Consider the following 23,249-nt stretch of genomic DNA (forward strand, 5'->3'; position numbering starts at 1 on the left):
CTCCTTTGCGCGTATCATTTACAGTTATTTTTTTAAAGATTTATGATTACGGAATTATCGTACCCTTCTGTAGATTGTGTTATGTACGACCAGTATCCGGTGGTCGATCCGGCACGACCATCAGGTCAGTGGAGTTTACAATAAATCAATCAATTCAAATGTTAATCGTATTTAGCAGTCACGGGCTCGAACCCCGTTCCACTCAAAGAGCGTGTACTACTGCACTCACGCTCCTGACCGCTCGGCTACGTCAGCTAGTTATTCGATTATGCCCGTCACCCTTCACGTCGTCATTGTGAGGCCAGGAATTGCCTTGTAGTAAATGCTTTTGGCCTGTTCATCTCAATTGCTCTATCTCTTTTTTTCAACTACGGAAATAGCAGTCATTATTATTACAATCAGCATATAATTACCCTGGAGTAATCGATATACTGATTGTAATAAAGAAAACTCCTGGGCCATCCTAATGCTAAAAGGGAATGGGGTTACAGAAATTTGTACTAACTGGCACCGCAGTGTTATTGTCATTATTAGATTTACATATATGGTTATTGACATTATTAATGTACAATAATTGATGTCTTGTATTGACTCGTATAAACTAACAAACCGACACAGGTTAACAGTCTTCGTTCTAGTCTACAGAGGGTTGTTGTGGGTGGGTTTTAGGCCTATTGGCGAGCTTCAGTACGCCAATGATGAAATTACAGTACTGTACAAGTCTTGCTTCCTTTCGTACACTCCTGACTCCTCGTATTACTCGTATTTTCCGCCATAACCCGACTGTTTTAAATATTAGTGGTAAGTCAGCCATTTTTTGATAATGTTCATGGCTTTTCAAATATTGATCTTACCTTGATGTCTCAGCTTTTGGATAGAAAATTTTTTCTGTGGGATGTAGTCACTGATTACACTAAGAGTGATCATAGAGCTATTGTGTTCAATTTATCTTTGGTAAATAGATATTGTGATCAGGAGGTATTTAATAAATGTAACAGATTTAATTACAAAAGAATAAATTGGGACAAATTTAAAATTTTCTTGAGTGACAGGTTTTCTTATTCAGCTGATGATTTTAATAACTTAACTGCAATAGAATATGCTTATTTTGTGCAGACATCATTGTATTTAGCATTATTATTTGCAACCAAAAAGAAGACGGAAGTGTATAGAAAAGGAAGAGTACCTTGGTGGTCTAATGAGTTGGCTGACTTAAGGAAAGAAGTTTTCAGTTTAAGGAAAACGTATCAGAGGTATAGGGTCTCAATGAAGCTGCTAGGTTTAAGGAGTTGTATAAAGTGAAAAGGAAGATTTATGATAAATCAATATATAAACATAAGATGAAAGCATGGAAAGATTTAGTATTCACTGTAGGGAATAATGACCCTTGGGGTCTTTTGTTTAAATTAACAAGAAACAAACTGAATGTTAATAATTTGATTTATACTGTGAGAACTGGCAACACTGAAACACACAATTGGACATCAACAGTTCAGGCTATCATTGATAAACTGTTTAGGGTGGATTGTGCAGCAGATGACAATACTGTGCAAAGCAGTGTTGCGAGGAACAGTGTTTATTGTGGTCCTTCAAACACAGTTTTATTTGATATTATTGAGTTTAAATTGATAACTTCTAAGTTAAATTGTAATAAAACACCGGGTTTAAATAGGGTGTGAAACAGCAGTATAGTTAAAGCTGTTGAACTCTTCCCTGAAATTATTCTAAAAATGTATAATAAGTGTTATGTGGAGAGAGTCTTTCCGGGTTTCTGAAAGATTGCCCTATTAAAATGAATTCATAAACCAGGGAAGGAATTAACTGATCCAAGAGCTTACAGGCCTCTTTCTCTGTTAGGTAACTTGGGCAAGATATTTGAAGGATTATTGTCATTAAGTTGGAGTTTTTGTTTAACTCTGCTAATGTAACTTTTCCTTACCAGCACCAAAACAACCAAAAAGAAGACGGCTTCAAGAAAAACTGTTCTGCGGGGAATACTATATAAATGATTTGGTAATTTATTGTAGGCTTTCTTCTAGTAAATATGTGTTAGCTCTGTTTGTGGACTTTGAAGGCGCTTTCGACACAGTGTGGTATGAAAGCGTCCTTCAATCTCTGTGGGCAATTAATTGTCCTGATTTGTTATATAACACTGTTCAATATTATTTATGTGGAAGAAGGATTTTAGTTAGATCTCAACATTTAGAGTATAAAAGGGATATAGATAGAGGGTGTCCATGAGGGTCAGTTTTAGGTCCAGTATTCTTAATCAATGGCTTCAGACCGAGTCACTGGAATGCCACAAAGTGGCATATGCTGATGACTTGGTTATTTGTGTTCAAGGAAACTCTAGAATGGAAATAGAAAGAAAAACGAATAATGTAGTTAACTCCTTGATTGAATGGGCTAAAAACAATAAACTCACAGTAGCATATAATAAGACAGTAATGATGATATTCAGAGGGAAGTTAGATTATGGTAGGCTCCCTAAGTTCATATAAATGATAAATAAATACCCTTAGTATCTAAGGTGAAGTATTTAGGAATAATTATAGACGACAGGTTGTTATTTACCGCACATCTCGAAAACATAAGTATTAAAATTAAAACGTTTATGGCATCTATTGTCCGTATCATTAAATCAGACTGGGGACTAGGAAACGTGTTCTAAGTCTGTATTATAAGGCAATGTTTATTCCTGTTATTGCGCATGCAGCCTCTGTGTGGTATCATAGGATTACTAATGTTAAGTTTCAGAAGAAATCTATCGATTCAAAGAGTGATGCTTTTGAAAATAGTGAGAGCACGTAAAACTATCAACTAATGCACTGCAGGTTTTAGCTGGGGCACCTCCTTTAGATTTGGTGGTAGTATTCAGAGCTTTTGGATATTCTTAAGAAAGGGTAAACAGATTACGTTTTTGGGATATTTGGGACGTTTTTGGATTACGTTTTTGGGACGTTTTAATTGATATTTGGCAGCAAAGATGAATACTAGTGAAACTGCTGCTGTTCATTCCACTAGTTAATTTTAATCATGAAAACAAGTTGACGAAGTGGTTTTATCCTAATATTGAGACCTCTTTTGTATTAACTGGCCAAGGTTCTATAAGACAAAAGTTATATCAGTTTGGCTTAGAGTCCCAACCATATTGTGAATGTAAAATGGTAGAGAGTTGGGAGTATGCTCTACATGAGTGTCCGCTATATGAAGAATACAGATTCTTCATATAGCGTATTCTTCTGTATTCTTCATATAGATTCTTCTTGATATTAAGGGATAAATTTTCTAATTTTGATAAAGATTTTGAATATTTATGTTCAATCCAAGGATTATTATTTAAGCTTTCAAGAATATTGTAGATTAGTCTTTCAAAAAAGAAAACAGTTAGCTGTTTTAATAGATACAGTGTAGATAATAGTGTTGTTTTTTTTTTTTTTTTTTTGTTGTTGTTGTTGTTGTTTAATTTTCTAGAGGTCCTTGTTAGTCATGGTTGACTGATACCGAGTGCTGGAATTTTTTTAAAAATTTAATTAATTAATTTTTAATTTAATTAAATTTTTTTGTTATTGTATTTGTTGTATTGTATTTATTTATTGTATTCTTACTTATTTATTTTATTTCTTTTTATTATTATTTTATTTTATTTTAATAATTTTAAATTGTTTTTTAATTTTATTTTTTTTAAATTTATTTATTATTATTTTATTTTATTTTAATAATTTTTAATTGTTTTTTAATTTAATTTTTTTTAATTTTTTATTATTATTTTATTTTATATATATATATATATTTTTTTTTTTTTCTTTTTTTGCTGGCTTCCTTGTTTGGGCAGCCTGGGAGCATGATTGCTGGCACCCACCGGTATTACACTACCTCTGGTGGGTGTGGGATTTTTAGTGTAAATTGCACTGACACCCGGCTTCATGTTTTAGGGTATGGGCACGAGGTATCAGGCACTGAGATAGTGCCTGCTTCCTGGTGGCGAAGAGGCCTGTTTTTTTTTTTTTGTTTTTTGGATACAGGTGGACCTGGACATTAGTCTGGGTGCCACCCTTGACATGTATACATACAATACAATTCAATAGTTTCGTAAAGGAGACTATAGTAGTCTCAGACAGTTGTTAAATTCTATACAATGGGACCAACTGATGTTATCAACAACAAATTCGCAATGGGTAGCAATAATCATAAAAGCTACTTAGACATTTTAACCCAACTAAGAAATATTGTTCAAGGCTCAGTCTTAGACCTAAATGAATATCAGATGATTTAAGGAGACAGGTGGAAGAAAAGAAAAATGCGTGGGTTGTATATAAATTATCGGATGATGCAGAAGGCTATGGTAGATATAAACTAGTTTGCAATATCAAATCACAAGGAAGGTTGGGCAAGCCAAGGCAGATTATGAGAAATCTTTTTGGCAAAGGACGCAAAGAAAAACAGCAAAGACTTCTTTACTTAAGTAAACACTAAGAGGAAGGGGATGAATCAGATTAGTTCACTTGATATCGATTATTGAACTGTTGATGATCCTTTTCACGTTGCTGGCAAACTGTATGAGTATTTTGCATCTACTTCACACATGCGGAATTCTTTAGAGAAGTGGAGGCCAGAAATTTATCTAACAGGGAGCTAATCATATTTTTTTAATAACTAAGAGGAAAGAGGAAGAAAAATTATAGAAGTTAAACATAAAAAGGGCACATTGGTGGAATGGATCTATCCAATTATATTAAGGTAGGCAGCAAAGGGGATAAGTAAACAGCCATAATTATGAGAGCATCTTTGAATTCAGGAGAGGTCCCTGTGACTGGAGATGTGCGAATGTATCCACAGTTCTTAAAGGTGGGGGGAAGAAAAGGTTACGTGATTAATTACACACCGTCAGCTTAACTTCTGTTCCAGGGGATATAATGGAGTCACTGCTTATAGAAGTGTTGCAGGACCATCTAGACAGCAGTGCTGTTATACTTCAGTCACAGCATGGGTTCACTCAGGGGAGACCTTTGACCAATCTGATTGGATACTATGACGTGGTCACAAAGGAACTGGATGCAAAAAATAATAATTTTAATACCATATACTCGGATTTCAGGAAAGCTTTTGATACTGTTGCACGCAAAACAAAAACACTGCTGTACAAATCGGAGCATTATGCATTAAAGACAAGTTGCTGCTATGGATAAAGGAATGGTTGAGTGGGAGAAGACAGTGTGGTTATCAATGGATACTGCTCTTCTTGACTAATGTTATTAGCGGAGTCCTACAGGGTTCGGTGCTGGGCCTATTGTTCTTTTCTATATTTATCAATAATATTGATGAAGGTATATGAGGCTGAATGTTGAAGTTTTCAAGTGAATCAAAGTTGGCAGGATGATTAATGACAGTAATCAGGGTGAGCTGCAATAAGATCTAGGAAAATTAGTTCGATTTGCTGAGAAATGGCAATTAAAGTTTAACATTGACAAATGCATGGTGTATATTGTGTAATTTTGTATACTTGCGCAATCAGATATGAAGTTGTCTGAGCAGTGCAGACAGACTACCAGGGCAGTTCACGGAGTCTTGCCAATGATATACAGGAATTTTTCTAACAGGGATAAGAAGGTGATTATCACGTTGTATATGGCAATGGTCAGGCCACATTTTGAGTATTATATAAAGTTCTGGAGGCCTCATTTCAGGAAAGACGTAGAGCTGCAGGAATAGGTAGAGAGAGAAGGGCAACAAGATAGGTGAAGGGAATGAAAAGATGCTCCTACAAAAAATAGCTTCAGTTTTGTAAATTACAGTGTCTAGACTCTAATCACCTGCGAGGTGATCTGATTGAGGTGTTTAGAGTTTTGAATGGCGTGAGTAAACTCAATATTGATGTGATTCTTTCTCTTGCTCAGAATGTGCAAATGAGGGGACATAAATTGAAGTTGAGGAAGGATGGTTGCAGAATAGATGTGCGAAAGTTTGCTTTCGGCTAACGGGTGGTTCATTGCCGGTACAAGCTTCCATCCTTGTTGTGGAAATTTGAAGGAATTCAAGGAAGTACTAGACAAACTATTGGAGGGAATATATAGGGTAAATGGTACTTTTAATTTTTTTTTCGGCTGTTACTGTATGAGTCCGTTTTCTTGCATCATTTGCCACTATTAATACTACTACTACTACTAATAATAATAATAATTTATAAACAATTTATGATCTTTGAAAACATTTAAATGAATTCTGTGTTTTCCCCAGAAAACACCTACCCTTCGACCTTTCATTAGAAATATTAGAAATGTCAACTACCATACAGTATCTACTTTTTTGCCACCCCTGCAATCGGGGAGAAGGGAGAGCAGGCCAGCCCATGCGAAAACACAGCTCTTGTTAAAAACAAAACTGCGATGTTCGCAGATATCGAAAATCCTCCACTTCTCCTAAAGTTCTTGCGAAATGGCTTTCCTTACAGAATGCCAAACTGGCATCCCCAGCACGTTTCTAGCCACACCTATGAGTGACTCCCAGCCAGCCTGACCTCGAAAACCTGTTCGCCCTCGTCAATCGGGTTCTCAGACAAAGACTAATTCAGCCGGACTGGCTGTCACTGATCCGTTGAAGTAGTGCACCGATTACCTGTTGTCGAGGTTGTAACGGACGGTTTTAAGATAAAGAACTTTGGGTAGTTGTGTCAAAGGGAAGTGGGATTTAGGTGGGCGGGGCTCGCGAAGCAGCAACGCACGGTGGGACTTCCTGTTCCCTGCGAGTCGACCTTTCAATCCTGCATCGCAGGCAAACAGCGGTTCAGCTTGTATTGGCCTTAAGACCGTTCTGCCCTTCTTCCGCTGAGACAAGAACATTTCGGTTATGAGCCTCCCCCATCACATTGTTCCACTCTTGGAGTAACAAATATCAAGAAACATCACCTAGCCGAATGTTCACCATAAAAGTAAAGAGACACCTTTCGTTCAAATTCACGCGATACACATAACGCGCTCACAACGTGAACAGAAACTTCCCGATTTACGAACGCCTTGTATTCTTGAAAAGCAGTTCGTAAATCGGAAGCTATTTTCCAGTACAACAAAACGGTCGTCTCACTGCACGACAACTGGGATAACCACGAGATTTACGGTTATCCCATGATGTCATACTGAATGGTACGTTGAAATATGTGTCATACTGAATGGTACGTTGAAAAAAATAGCGAACGTGGAGGTTAACTAAAGTATGGTAAATGTGGCTAAGGCTATAAGTGCAGATTCACTACGGCGTCAAATGGAATCAGCGAAGGTTTGAAATAACCGAATTTATCGCTACAGTGGCTATTTCTAAATAAATTATCCAAAAGTTAAAGGTGTTTTCGACTTTGATTTAATAATTACTATTTTATTTCAAAATTTAATCATACATCAAGGGCAAATAAGTACAGCGCCTTGTGGAAGATTTCAGTCTTCACCTTTATTGATTGGAAAGGGAAGGGAGACTACCACGGGAGACAAAATGCTTAAATCAACAAAATTATTATTATTCTTGTCATCATGTTAGGGAAGTACCGAGGGAGGGTGGGGAGTAATATTGTGGAGATGTTCGTCCGCGCTCCAGATAGTATCATGGGGCAGATAGCACAGGAAACCTTAGCAACGAGTGATCGTGGAGTGCTGAGGAAGAAGATCGTGAGCGAGGTTTTGATGTTTAATGGTAAGGACAAGGGTTTCAGGAAAGGGAATTGTTTCACAGCGTGGAGAACAAACACAAGAAAATTATCGAAAGCCTCTGACATATATACCATTAAGAGAAACATTTTTGAGCCTCAAACCAAGACCATGCGATGGACGACATAATAATCAGTTATTTCGAGGGAAGTAGCGACGGAATGCAGACCATTAAGGTTAACTATGAGGGACTCATTGGATTCAAAGGATGAGAATACTGCCGAAGTATCGATAATCTATAACTGTAGTTCCTACGAAAGAAGAAAAATTATGGATGTGATGATTTAGAGATGAAATACAGGGTTATGTACCTACAAATGTGATTCTCAAAGGAATTCAGCAGGGTTTTGTAACGGGAAAATCTCGTTCAACTAACCGCATGAACTATTATGACAGTGTCGCTCACGAGCTGGATATAAGTGCTTTGAGTGACCAGGATTCAAGCCAGGGACTTCTAAATACGACGTTGTTTCTTATATAAACTGAAAAATTCTGTTTATGTTTAAAAAATTTAATTAAGAAAGGAGTTGCAACAGGAAATGAATCGCCACGGAACTAATCCAGAAGTAAGCATTTAGGTGAAATGTCAAATTTCGGAAAAAGGTCTGAGTAAACCTAAATTTCGGTTTATTCAAATGATGCAAAGAATGCCAAATGGCGACAGACATTTTCTGTAAGACAGCGGCAAACAGTAATGATTTAACGCTTTAATTAATTGGGACTTTCGTTGGACGTAGCGCTAGTGTCCCTGCCCTTAGCATAAATCTGCGTGAGTGGTTATAATCGCAGTCCTCCCCACGCAGGGTGGAAAAGGCCGGATTCGAATCCGGCCAATAACGTTTAGAACTTTTATAGACTTCTTTCACGCCTGGCCGAGTTAGTCGTGTCAGGCGAGGACGGCAAAAGACTCTCTCTTGGAAATTCGGGTTTCTGTGAGCTAAAACAGACAAACTGACCACAAAACGCAAGCAATTTGTGCAGATAAGACACGTGGGCAGAATGAGTTCATCCTCGATTGTCCCTAATATTCTGGTCCACAGTATGAACGATGCGAGCAAAACGTATTTCATTCAATTCTCATCGGGGGATCAATTAATTGCGCGAGTCAGTTTCACACCTACGAATCTAACAACACGTCGGAGTGAATCAATGACCAACCGAATTCGGCCAGTGATTGAGCTAGATGTGTTTCAGAAGAAGCACATAATTGTGAATGCTTTATTCCTCTTTTGTAACCTGCATAAGTAAGGAGGGGGGGGGAAGAGGTCAACTCTCAGCCTTTCTGCAACAGGTTTTGACATCAGCGTGGAGTTTTCCCAAAAGCACATTCCATGTTCCCTAAAATATTGACAATAACGTTTTGTCTTTTCCACATAACAGCTGTTCGGCAATCTGAAATTGCTTTAAAAATGCTTAAAAACTTTCTGGTCATGGCAATGCTGGTCCCATACGGTCCTCTGGCCCTCAAACTCATTACAAAACACACGAGCATGGAAATGGATGATGAGATGACGTAGTCGAGTACCATACATCCTCTTACCGTTCCAAACTAAAGACATTGGACGAAAAGTATCCAAGCACCCCTGTGTATTCACAATTCATTGGACTTCCGGGATAAACGAGTGACGGAGATTGGTATAAAAAAGAATGCGCATGAACCACACGAGTTACTTGTCCTGGTCAGGCATCCTGGTTGACTGATTTGGAGAGGGTGTGTTATTATTGTTTATACACCGGCACGACCACCAGATCAGAGGAGTTTACAATAAATTTTCAATACAAATATTAATCATATTTACCAGTCACAAGCTTGAACCCCAGTCCACTCAACGTCACACTGCCCCATGAAAGAGCAGTGAGTGTGACGATGCCATTACCGTCAAGCAAAGTACAGGAAGATCATCCCATGACCAAACCAAAGGCTGCAACAATCTCATACATTACTGCAAACATCAAAAATGTTTCAGGCGTCAACAAACTCCGAGGTTTTCTGTATGAAAAACTGTGTACAGTGCTCTTGTACAGGCTTCAGTTTTCACGCAAGAGCGGCAGCACATTAGCCAAATATCAACAAACGCCAAGCAACCTCTCGCCTTGCACGGTGCAATGAAAGCCGGAGAAAGAAACGAGCAACCTAGCTTACCCTCTATTCTGATTAGAATGGCGTATGCAGAGGACACCTGGAGAACAACCGTTGTCAGATTGCATTGTGCAAACGATGAAATTTTGGGAGGGTGGAGTTATGGTGCAAGGCTTCGTGACATATATGCGTCGTAGTACGTATTACAACGGAACCGTCCTCTAACTGATGACTGTACCAATTTATGCTAATAAAATTGACTAACAAAAATATCGAACTCAATTGTTGTCCGGACAGCCATCCATACGCGTGTTCTATTTCGTATCTGAAGAGTAAATGACTGACGGTGTTTTACAAGGATTCCGAAATGAAGAAGAAGAAAATCTTTATTGTCCAGTAAAGATACAGATACAATATTGTGCCCGCCACAGCCAGGAGGCCAGGGGCTTGACAATGATATGGGGATAATATAAAAATATGTCCAGTATAAAAATTTGTACAGTATATAAAAGATAACATAACAATTAAAAACGTAGCATTAGCCATTCAATAGATATGAGTATGTACCTAGTTGTGAGGCAGACAGTACACCAAGGTATGTTCACGTTCATATATACAAAGCACATATTTAAGCATATTCACACAAGTCAGAATATTTCACAGTGCCAAATTGATGTTCGGTATTGCATTTTCTTGTGAAGACAGTTCGTCGATTTGCCTGCGACGTGCCGTTATGCGCCTCATAGGAGATAGCAGATGGAGATATCGGTATGAGTGGACATCAGGGGCCAAACAAAAGGGGAACAAGTTCGGGCAACGAGGGCCTGTAATCGCGATTAGAAGCGAATTTCTGGAGGTCAACTCCGATCATTAGCAGGGCTTGTACTGTAGGAAGTACTTGGCCAGGTAGGAATCTGTCACTGATCTTCAGCCTGTTCCGTTGTAGCTGAAGAAGAGGGGTGGCTCGTAAGGACGGAAGTGGAACATGCCACTGGCATATATCCTAGAAGTCAGGGGAGTTGATTTTTCCAACCAGCATTTTGACTGTTGTCACAGTTCTCCTCATGCCGATTATTTGAGGCAGCCGCGGGATTTGGAGTTGGTCGACCCTGCTGGTGGTCCTCTGCTGAGGGGGGAGTCGATGTTTGTGGGTTGCCCACTTCAATATCCAGTATTCATTGGCGAAGATGGGCTTCATGAGAGAAGGTACTGCGGATGCCCATATTTCAGAGGCATACAGAAAGGTAGGATACACAACAGTTTCCAGGTATCTGATTGTGGTTCTTGCATCTGTGTTATGAAGAAGATGTTGACGGGCAATCCAGCGCATTCGGCTGATCTTGCGTAGAACACATTCGATGTGACAGTTGAATCTAAGATTTGGGTCGAAGGTTACACCGAGATCTTTGTGTTTAAATGCCCCTCATACATCTGAAAATCACTTCTATACATGCAAAACGTTCCTCACATATGCAAATAAATTATCAAGCGCATGCTGAAACTGTTTTTTTTTTGTTTGTTTTTTTAACGAAAAATTAGCTCGAGATACGCTTTTTTTTTTTTTTTTTTTTTTTTTTTTTCCGTCTCGATTGATGTAAGCTTTGCAGCACATTTTCAGTTAAAACAGAATACCCGAATTACTGGATCTTTGAGTCCCCGCCTTTCTTTTGTTGGAATATTAGGCTTATAATCGGTGAAGACAACTTTTCCTCGGATTACTCACAGGAACTGAACTCGTCTCGGGCAGAAACAGCTGGATGCAAGAGCGGGTTTGATAAGGATCGTGAATATATTTATTCGTGTATTTTACTAAACTGTTTTTAACGGGAATTTGTGCTGGGCCCGCCAAATATCTGAGGGCATCTGCACTTACGTTACCGAAAGGGGCGCTGCTAAGACGTAAAGAAGTCGCGGTGAGTTGCAACACCTCGTTCCGGCGTGTAATGGATGATTTTTTAAAAGCATTTTTGGGGCAAACAACAACAAAATTCATTCCTCGCATTCATTAATTAATCGTGGCGAGGAAATTTGAGTTCTGCTTTAGAGAGCGAGGCGATGCCGGTGCCGAAGTGGAGCAACTTCGAAGAGGCGGACAAAATCGAATGATGAAAGCTCCTCTTGTTCGATTCGTTCCAATAATTCTACGTGAAACCTTAGTAGGCGAAACACGACATCGTGTAAGCCCCTGTTCCTCGATTTTTTCTTTCTTTTGGTCCTCGAGACATCTTCGGGAATTTAATTAGAAAGTGGGTGGATTCTGTAGAACAAAGTTTTCCGTATTCATAAACTTTTGTTTGATCTCTGCCGCGTACAGCTTTTGACAGTCCCCGTTCTATTAAAATTTTAATCAATGAACGCAAGGACGTTGGGGGAGTTCTGCAGAGATAAAGGAGAGAGAGAGAGGGGAAAAAAATGGAAAGAAACGCTAAGTAAACAGGCGCGTCAACGCAAAAGCAGTCCAGCTGTCTCCAGTCTCACGACTACAAGATGCCCATTGAGCCGCTCGTGTTGGAGTTTGTAGCCCACCCAGTCCCGCTCCCGACGACGATGATTACTTCCGACAATAGCGAGGACTCGAGAAAAAGGCTTCCTTTATGACTCGGCAGTGATCGCAGTCCATCCGGCGCAGTTTCTGAAGAAAATTAATGCCACTCGAAATCGCTTTTGGAGCATGCGCAATGTCTGCCAAGTGAGCTTCCAAACCGAGACGATTGCGCAGGTTCCTTTTGCGACGACCGAGCTCGAAACAAAGAGGAAGTGCGTCACTGTCAATTTAATTAATAAGGAGCTGCAACCTTTAGATCTCGGGCTCGGTGTAATTGCAATCCAAGAAACCAATCTAACAACGGCTTCATTTCGTGCAGTGAACTGCGACCTCGCTCACGGGCGTAATCGCATCATTTATATCACCGTCTCTACTTGATGTCAGCGAAGGGTTGAATCTTCTTGCCAACTCATTCGGCGGGGGGAGAAAGGAGTTAAAAAAAACACAACGAAGGATTTTGTGTTGCCCTCGGGGGCGAGGTGCAGATGTCGTTGGGTTTTAGGCGCATCCCCTACTTAGACCGTATTTCGCTATACGTATTAAATCTGTAGCAGCGTGTTCGTTCACGATTTGCATATTCTGCGAGTTGAAAGTCCGGAATAACTCGTGTGGAGGAACTCCCTTCTTCCGCTGAGCTCGGGCAACTACAACTCGAGTCTTTAGTCATCGACGAGAATCAAACCCACCAACCCAAACGAGGGTCAAGTGGCGAAACCAATATGTTGTCCCGGAGGACGAAGATATAAAGACGACTTTCCACGATGTACATTTAAATACGCTTCGGTGGACTTTGCGGTGAAGTGAGACATCACAGAGGGGAGATTTCAATAAATCGGATGATGTTAAATTTCAAAAATTCTCTTCGCGAAAACAAAACCAGCTTTAGTAAACACGCATCGGATTACCGTATGTGCGTCCACTAAGGGAGCTATGGTGAACCTGCCCTGCCCTTGTGCCAATTATCGCGGAGGAACACGGGGGAAGGGGGCCAAACTGACTAAAAATCAGTGAACACGTTTTATTGATTGTGCTATAAAATGATTGAAAGTTCCTCATTTTTAGAACTTTTTTCTGCATAATTTTGGACCAATTACACTCGCGCTTTTCACCGCTGCTGTCACCAGAAGACACAAAATAAATGAATTTTCTGTTTTTACAAAAAATTCATTTATTCATATAAGGTCAGAAGGGTTTACGCGACAGAAAGACGTCATTGTATTTAGCAATCACGTGGGCAAGATCCACGTGACTTCTGAATATGGTATAAACTGAACGCGAGTACTACTACACCCTCGCGTAACGTCACTCGGCTGTGGCGACCGTCGTCTTCAAATAAAATAAAAACATTTTACATAAACTTTTCAAGTGTGTACGCTTGCCAATACATTTTTGCAGTGTGGGGGCCATCGCGGGTATTGTGTACCAACTGAATCTTACATCTGGCTGTCCGAGTAGTGCAATGAAAAGCACGCGTCGAGAAGCAATCCGATCGGTGTTTTCAAGAGGAACGCGCGTTGGAAAATGAAATGAACACGTTTGGAAACGCATTCAATTTGCGAAGCGACCAGGACGTACTCGGATGTTCAAATGATTGCGATCCCGTACACAAGCAACGCTTCACAGACAGAGTTTCGCTGTAGTCGTGTTTTCCAACGTTTTCTCAATGATGGTGGAGTGGACAAGCAATTGGTGTACGACCATCCCATTGCCAAACTGCATTTCGTTCATTCGCTTTCGGTACAAAAACACTCGTCGTCGTCAATACAAACAAAATAATTCAGGTTTTTTAGTAATTTATTTTATTTTATTTCAAAGCGAACCCAATTGTGCGAAACTGATTTTTTCTCCGTGGTAATGTTGCGTTTTGGTGTCGAGTCAATTATTCGAGAATCCGCATTCTATGGAAAGGAAATCTTTATAACTGTGTTGCCACGTAAAAATAATTTACCAATTGCGAATTACAAGCGTGTGTATTGTTCTCAAGCCTGCACTGTCAAATGGGCAATCCTGTTAAAGCGTTGCTCGTGTTTTTTTTTTTTTTTTTTTTTTTAATGGTTTACGACAGGTTGGTTTCTCTTCATTATTCATTAGGAATTTTTGAACTAGCGGAGCAAGCACGAAAGGCAGATCCCTGAAAGTAATGTGGTCCTTGGAGTATCTTTGCCGAATCAATGCAGATTTGAAATGAGTGACCCACTTACTGGTTAAATTTAATGCAAAATTGCGTTGCAGCAGTGAAATGGTTCAACTAACTGAACAATATCTGCAGAGACAAATGCCTGAAGATTGTATTGACGAACCAAGGCCATCTCAGTTCCCACAAACAGTAATTATGGTTGAGTGAAGTCACGTGTCGAGGCCAACCAGTTCTTGCACGCTCCTTTCTCACTTACGATGTTCAAATAAGATATTTGCGAGAAATTAGTAGAGGCCCGTCGGGGTAGTGGTGACGGAAGGGACACAGCTCCCTATTTGGAAGAAAGTACTCATTTTCTGAAAGAAAAAGAAGTGGGGGGAAGAGCTCAAGCTTTATGAGGAATTTCCGCGCTTTGAAGACATCGTAAGAGCTACAAGGATACCAGGATCGCCGACCTGTACAAGCATCTTCCCTCTACTAGCTGGCTTGACCTTTCTGCGCGTTTAGCGAGAATCTGCCGTTCATTGTACGCTTACCTAACGTCATTGTGCCTGTTACTGCAGCTTGTGCATAAAACTGCACCTGCTCCAGGTGCAAAAAACTGATTAACTAAATCATTCGTGTTGCTTGGAGGACTACTTGTTCCTTGCAACTGATTTGTCTCCGGCCCTTCTGCAGTGAAACAGCCGTTGCCAGCACCTTAATAGATGGATGGGAAGTGACGCGTTTTGTTCCATTTAGGATTCATATTAGCGCCCGCTGTTTCTGTGGCAAAGCGCGTGGGAATTTCGCTCCCCTCCACATCCACTATAGAGCAATTAACTAATGTGACCTGCCCCGTACACAAACTCTCTGACCCATTTACAACCTGTTCTTGCAACAGCAAGTGTTTCCGTGTTATCAGCCTTCTGGCGTCTTCGTGTCTATTCACCAAACAGCTCCGAAATCGTAATTACGAACTTATTAATACTTATTATTAATAATAATTCTCACCGTGTCAGGTAAGAAGACTTTCAGCGTGGCCACAGCGCTGCTTTTTGTGACCGGAAGAGACATTTAAACGATGTGAGATGATTGTAAATTTGGCAAGGGCTAACAGCATTTGATCTACTGGAATCTCGACTCGACCTCTTATTTTATCTCTACTTCACATAAACACTGCAATTCGGCAGCGAATTGCAGTGTTTATTTTTATTATAAAAACACATTAAGTCTATAAAAATTTGAAGCAAACTTTAAAACTAAATCACGCAAGCAATTAATGAGATTTGTCTTTGTACTATTTGGCTTGAGATACTTTACAAACAAAACGTACGCAATATAAATATTCTGTTTATATTCCGGGACGACCACATGGCCAGAGGAGTTCAGTAAACAGAGAATACAAACAGCACCGTATTCAGCAGTCACGGGCTTGAACCCCGGTCACGCAAGGCACGTGTACTTATGCAACCTGGCCACTCGGCTACGGTGGCCATGGTATATAACAGCTATATACTGTATACAGTACTTATTTTTATTATAATGCACCACGTTTAACCACTTGCGATCATATCGATGCAATATACACTTCTAGCCTGCCGGCTGTGTTGTGGCTATTATTTATTAAATCTTTTTCCATCCATCCTCCTAAAAAGAGCGAGCTGCCTAATATTGAGGACTTGTTACAAGGATAAAGAAGATAACACTGGATAATAAAGTTTAAGTTTCGGATTCCCCCCCCCGCTCTAAAAATGTACAGTATATCTCGTGGATTTTGATGGTAAGCAGCAGCCATTGTCAATCTATCGCAGGATGGAAACCTCCTCAACAATTCCTGTTGAAAAAAATGAACCATACTCTGCCACGCTGGTCCAGTGCGGGTTGGCAGATCGACGGTATTTAGCAGTCAGGAGTTTGAACCCCAGTCTACTCAAAGAGCGTATGATTCTGCACTCCCGCTCATGACCACTCGGCTACGGATAATTTTGATGAGCTGGATCCAAATGTGAAATCAAATATTGCCTCGCACCCACAGAAACGCACGGGAATTTTAATGGTTTTATCAAGTATTACAATAAAATGTTTAAAAATATCGTTTTTTGGTTTGTTTTTTCTTTTGTAATGGTCAATCGCCTCACTGGTCAATGTCCACAAATAGTCTTCCAGCATATGGGCTTCCACAACGATCAGTTGGTTCGTAAACAGCACAGGAAAAGCGGATGGCAATGATACCTTACATTTATTTTTTAACCAGACTCTGAGACGAGAAGCGTTCATATACACTGTGGGTTCCTCACAACTAAAATGAGGAACGCACTTCTTGTCCTCATCCCACTTAATTCGGAGTAAAAATGAAGTTTGTCAGAATGTCTGCGAGATTAAATTGTGTGCGTCCACCTAACAAAAGCTGTCTAGTGAATGAACGCACTGACGTGACTTTTGAAAAGCACATTCAATTACAAGTGACACTAAAAACTATAAAAAGAACGCGAGATTGACGAATTTGCTAATATGTAACAATGTTAGCCCACACACTTAAAACTCTGACTGATTGACCCGTTTGGTAGGTTTGCTTTTCGTTGTTGTTATTTGGTTTTTAGGAGCATCAGCAACTAAAGCCATATTGCTCCGGGGATATGCGGGGATATACAGAAATGCAGTGGTCATTCCCTGATCTTTCCGCATCCTCCGTATTTGGTGGTCACGGACTCGAACCCCGGTCTAATCAAGAAGCGTGTGCTACGCACTGCCGCTCCTGCCCACCTAGCTACGGAGGCGTCTTGCTTTATGTATTCGTCCGACAGGTGGGGTAGAAAAGCCAAGAAAGTGCAGAAAACTGACCAATGAGCAAGATCAGTTTTGCCAATCGTCCCAATACGTGCATACGACTGAGATCAGGAGGTCACCAGTTAAATTCCAATTAATAGGATATAGCTCGGGAGGTCACCAATTAATTTTTTTTCGTGGTCTGTATTAGAAAAAAATGTAACACATTGCGGTCAGGATCCCTTTTTATAATAAAGTTCATAAAACGTGAAATAAATATTACGATAACATATTTTTATTTTCTTTTATTACAGAACACGAAATGGCAATCAATAATATAGCGCATGATCGGTTTTTTAAAGAAACTTCGAAAAACTGAAAGAACTTACAGAAATGCAAAACTGAAAGAACTTACAGAAATGCAAAACTAAAATAATTACGAGGGGCGTTCAATAAATTATCTACCGAAGGTACTTCCCACAGATATATTTCAATGATTCGTGATTTATCATTTTCCTACATATCTCAACTTGAATCATACTAATTTTGATCCCACTACGTTTTAAGATTGTGCTGCTGTAACAAAAAGAAGACATCTGTATCAAATTAAGGATTTGCTGCAATTGGAACATCGTTCAGCCATCAAGTTTTTCACCAAAGAAGGAAATGGGCCAAAGACCATTCATAAAAGGATGGTGGCTGTGTATGGCAGCAGTGCACCTTCAGAGTACCAAGTGAAATTCTGGTCAAAACAGTTCAAGCGAGATAGAGAGTCCATCGAAAATGATCTACGTGCAGGAAGGTCTGGGACAGCGACCACTCCAGAAATGTGCTAAGCTGTGGAAGCCCATGTGATGAATGACAGACGTTTAAAGGTGTCCCAAATCTCTAGGGAATATTACATATGTGAGGGAACAGTTATAACCACCCTCCGTGAACATTTGGGGATGACTAAGGTCGGTGCAAGGTGGGTCCCCAGATTTTTGACTCCTTTGCAGAAGCAATTCAGAGTATGGTGTTGTACTGGTGCCTAGCACGGAAAGCAGCTCTGTGATCGCTGCTCCACAGTAGCAAAGTGGCGAGCAACAACTAAACAACACTCATTCCTCAACTAAAAAGTTTTAATAGATTAAACTACTAGTTTTAATATGGATTAAGAAAATCAGCGGAATTTACTCACAATTTTTAAGTTGCGTTGGTGTATTACGCGAAAGTAACTTAACTGTTTATCGGCTGGATTTCCTTCCATGCTGGGCATCTGGGGAAAATTTGCTGAAATAGCGGCAGACAAATTAATAGCGGTTTTTTATAACCAATGCATGACGAAGGGAATCAAAAAACATGGAAAAAGGCCATTTGAAGACTAATTCTGTTGAGAACTTATCCTAAATTATATTCAACTCTGTATTAGGGGAAATATATGAGACTAATAGACAGCAGACTATCCGAATACTATAGAGAAGCAGCACTACATTCAACCAATCAGTATGGTTTTGCCATGCACCACAGAAAGCACTCTGTGGTGCATGGCAACTCCACCGAGGATGCAACACAGTTAAAAACAGTTAACAGTGAAAAACAAACAATCTATTACATTAGTCCATTAGGGTCTCCTGGTAATTTCTTACATATACTCATGTGCATTTGGTCTGTAAATTGCGTGCGCTCTCTGGTCGATTTGCCTCTTTTGCTGGACGAAAAACCTCAGTTTCTGGGGGCGAAAACCTTGCTATCTACGCCTGAGACCAACTAACTCAGCCACGGAGTGAAAAAAGTCCATTAAAGTTCTTCGCGTCATCGACGGGATTCGAACCCGGGCCTTTTCTAAGGACAGACGGACATAGTGAAGACAGTAGGCATATCTATATATATATGCCTATCGCATACACACGGATATATATGCTGTATATATATATATATATATATATCCGTGTGTATTCGAACGCCCCAAAAAAGCAAGAGGGGAAACAATATATCAGAAATGCCAACGAACGAAAGCTAAACCCCAAACGAGCTACCAGTTTATCGTTCAAATAACCCGGGTGTGCGAAGCTCCGGCCACAAGACTGAAAATCACATTATTTTGACGAATGCTGTTCCAAGAAACAGATTTTCGCCTTTTAATAGAATCCGACGTGGATAAAAATGGCCCGCTACAGAACTTAATCACACAACGAGACACGCTCGTGTCAGGGGCCTTACTCAGCTCTCGTGATGACGCACGACCGCCGGTTTCAGCAGGTGTCGCTCTGTGATCGACCGTTGGTGCTTCAAAAAACCGTCTTCGTCCGCCCGAGTAATGTGTTTGAGAGACGAAGGCCAACACTCGTCGTTAAGAAATAGGCGATGAACAGTTCTGACTTGAACTTAGTCGGCGGTATCGCAGACAGTTGAGGTTATTACCTGACCCAGACCGGTTTCGCAAGTAACGAGCGGCCAGGAATGGCAGCAACTAAAAAGAGTTCAATCAAAACCAGTCTGCTCCGGGTGACAGGCGCGTGTTATTCCTCCAGTCTCGTCCCCACAGATGATGGGGGGGGGGGATGACGACGGTCGGTCACATTTCGATTCTCAGTACCCCGAAGAGTTCAAAAGCAACAGTTGACAAGACGTCACCTTTTAAATGGAAGTCGCTCTTCACCACGTTCAATTTCCGAGCTCGGCGATGAGAACTCCCTTGAGTCGAACGTGCGTAAGAACAGCCCCTGATCGCTATTCACTCTCCGTCTAATTTCTGGCGTTGTTTTTCTAATTCTCTTGCATTTTCTTTATCCCCCCCCCCCCCACTAGCTACGAACCGAGCAAGTTTTATCCCGGTAACATCGCTCGTGCTGAGTTGGTTCAGCGCTCATTTGTACTATGGTCGACGCAATCGATCGGTATTCGATTGTGCGGAACGTGCACCTCTCGCAACTCCTCGCTCTTACCCCTTAATTTCGAAAATATTCGCGCAGTCGCTGCAACGGTTTAATATTTCTGCCGCCTCACGTGCTGGACTGCAGAATCGACCGCGACCCTACTGTGGGCTAAGAGAGGCTGGTGACCCCGCGGCAAGGAAATTTCGCCCCTCGCTAGTGGTTTTGTGTGTCCGAATCTTGTAGTTCAGCGCTCATCTGCACGAGGTTTGCTAAGAAGAAATCCTGGGTTCAGCGAACTCAGTAATAATTTTTTATTTTTTACTTTTTCATCGTGTGACATAATTAACTATTTAATTCTGATGTGACGGGACAGTTATGACTTGGCTTACATCGTATTCATCCAGTTGAAATAAAGATTTCTTCCTCTCTTTTAATTCAATGTTGGATCCAGACACTTTTGTACCGAAGAGAAAAAATATTCACATTCAAACAGTGTGTGTGTTGTCCACTTGACATGGCTGGCGAGCACCAGCTCTTCATATTCCATTACGATCAAATTGCAACTATTGTTACTCCTGCCGCAGTTTACACGCACTTCATCACCGAATTAAGGACCATCGAATACGCACCATCGCCATCATCAGTTTCTGTGCGAAAAAATTTGCTATTACTTGAAGCGCATTTCAACCAATATTTGATCATTAAGAAGACCCAAATTTAATAATAATCCGTTGCTATAAAAACAAGGGATCGCAAACTGTAACCCGCGGACAGGTCTGCGGGAAAGAAGAGGGGGCGGTGGAGACTCCGCTCATTATGTGCTTCACGATAAGTTCAGTAGTAAAATGACAGAAGCTCATCCGTCACAGCAACTCTGACAGTTATTAATCACTTTAACCCCAAGGAACTATGACATTTACCTTGACTTCAATAAACACTGTTCTCCACAAAAGGCTGTTATGTAACCTGGGGAAAATTGAGATTAATGGCAAGATCCTTCGTTGGATGAACGGATGGCTAAAATACACGGAGTCTTACACCTGGGGAACAGAAATCCAGGAGCAATTTACAAGCTAGGAGGTGGGGGAGGAGGAGTTAAAAGTGTCCAGGACGAAAAACACTTGTGGTTGCGATTCAGCCAAACACGATGTCATTTATTATATGTGTGCCTCACAGATTTAATTACTGAAGGCTGATATTTATGTCGGTACACTGGTAAAAAAAAATTGTGTGTGCCCAGCACGCATAACGGAAGTTAAGTGAAACTTCTTTCGGCGAACATTTATCACTTGACAGAGGATCCCGTATTGACCGTATGAATGCCACTGGCGACGGATATGCCTGAATGGGAGCTGCGCAGATATAAGACATTCCGTTACCAAATCTAGTTTCGGCAAGTGCTGTGGCATCGGATGTTATTTCAAACCATTTGACTTCGATAGAGACGGAATCACTTTGTTCTTGAAAGAGATACGACAGCTGTTACAGGCCGACATTTGATTTTACATCCTCATTTGGAAATGCTGTTTGAAGAAGAGCGTGATCTCGAGATGCTAAACTCTTCACATCGTTCTTGAACCAAAGCAGATCACACACAGAACAGACTGAACCGAAATCATTATCCATGAATGTGTGTTTAAACAGTGTGTGGATGCTTCGCTGTTTCTTAAAATCCTGTTGAACGATTCGATGGAGTACTTCTGGCAGTCGATTTTAATTTCTTCGCATTCCGTTTACGACTGGGCTTCGAGGACTCTTCTCGTTTTCATTTGCAGTGTCAATTTCTATGACTCACTTCTAACATTTCTGGGGATTGATGCAAGGCTATGAAGATGTGAATGGACCTTCTCCATCTTCTTTATTTAACTCCATCACTCGCCATAATTCCTTCTTCTGTCGAAATAGCTTAGATCTCTTCTTTGTGCTCAATGGGGATGGTTTCGGTGGTTGCATTGCACGTATACGTGCTCTATACGCCTTACAACGCTCACTACAGTGGATCCCCCCTCCGCTTTACGATTAGTTCACTGTACGGTCAAATCACTTTACGATGGATACTCCATGACAAAATATCGTTCACCATACGATTTGCATTTGGGGCCGGTCATTGTGTCAAATTGAATTTTAATTCTATTGACGGCGATTCTAAGAAGCGAACATAGGAGGAATATTATCCACAGGCTGTAAAAGTAGAGATATAAAGCACACATTTACACTTTATAACCTTATCAATTAAAAACGAAGGAAGGCAAAAAGTTAACTACACCGGAGTTCCCTCCTAACTGGGTCTAACGCTGCTTAACTTCGGTGACCAGACGAGAACTGGTGCATTCAGCCTAGTATGATAGTTGGCTATGCAGAACGCCTGTAATGCGTTTACTTATGGCTTAGTTTGATGTGTCGCATTTTCGTTGCGTTTTTTGTCAATCCACGAATGCGAGTTACTTCCATCTGAACACTGCCTGGAATGCGCCTAAAGAAGTTTCTCTTCAAATATATGTTTTTTTATGATGCAGCCGGCAAGTAAGTACTACCATATGTATGGCGTGATCCCTCAGCGGTTTGAAGTTGTATAGCCCGAAGTGGGCTGTGTTTTCGGTTTAGAAGCGCTCCAACGGAAAATATTCAAACCCCTTTTATTTTTTATTGCAGATACAAGCTCTGAGCTATACCATCAATTCGTCCCACAATTGTCTCGGCAAGCTAATTTTCCTGAAGATAATCTTCTTGTCAGAGCTCAAAAATAGACGGAGTCGATCGATAAGTTCTCCTTCGGATTGTTTCGCTGTTATTTTCAATTTTGGGTGGATTATAAGATTCCCTCTTGTGGTGTCATCGTGGGATGCATTTCATTTGATGAAGACGCTCTTCTGCTTTTCCAGATTACGCCTCAATCGGGTTTCTTTCTTTTTCTTCGTCCGAATTGTTTTGAAATTAATGGCATCACAAAGAAGAAATGAGAATTGTGAGAACGACAACACCCGCATTAAACACTTAACTTTTCCGGCTGCACCAGTGAAGTACTTTGAAACCAGATCCTCCTTGAACATGCGAGACACCCTGTCCACTTCTGTTTTTGCTGTCTTTGAAGGTGAATCTTATTTAAACCAGCAGTTCGAACTTTTCCTTCGCGACAGAAGCGTGTGGTGTTGTGGCCCGAGGGAAAATATAAACCACACGCTACAAT

The 23,249-nt window shown here is 40.6% G+C and overlaps 1 protein-coding gene across 5 annotated transcripts in view; it reads right to left on the bottom strand.

Moving 5' to 3' along the window:
* The window catches only part of LOC150078563 (catenin delta-2-like), a 666,545-nt gene that overhangs the window by 501,188 nt on the left and 142,108 nt on the right, over positions 1-23,249 (bottom strand). The gene's annotated exons all lie outside the window — the stretch shown is intronic.

Source organism: Mastigoproctus giganteus, chromosome 11, assembly GCF_048544385.1.
Source record: "Mastigoproctus giganteus isolate SK-2022 chromosome 11, ASM4854438v1, whole genome shotgun sequence".
NCBI classification, from domain to species: Eukaryota; Metazoa; Arthropoda; class Arachnida; order Uropygi; family Thelyphonidae; genus Mastigoproctus; species Mastigoproctus giganteus.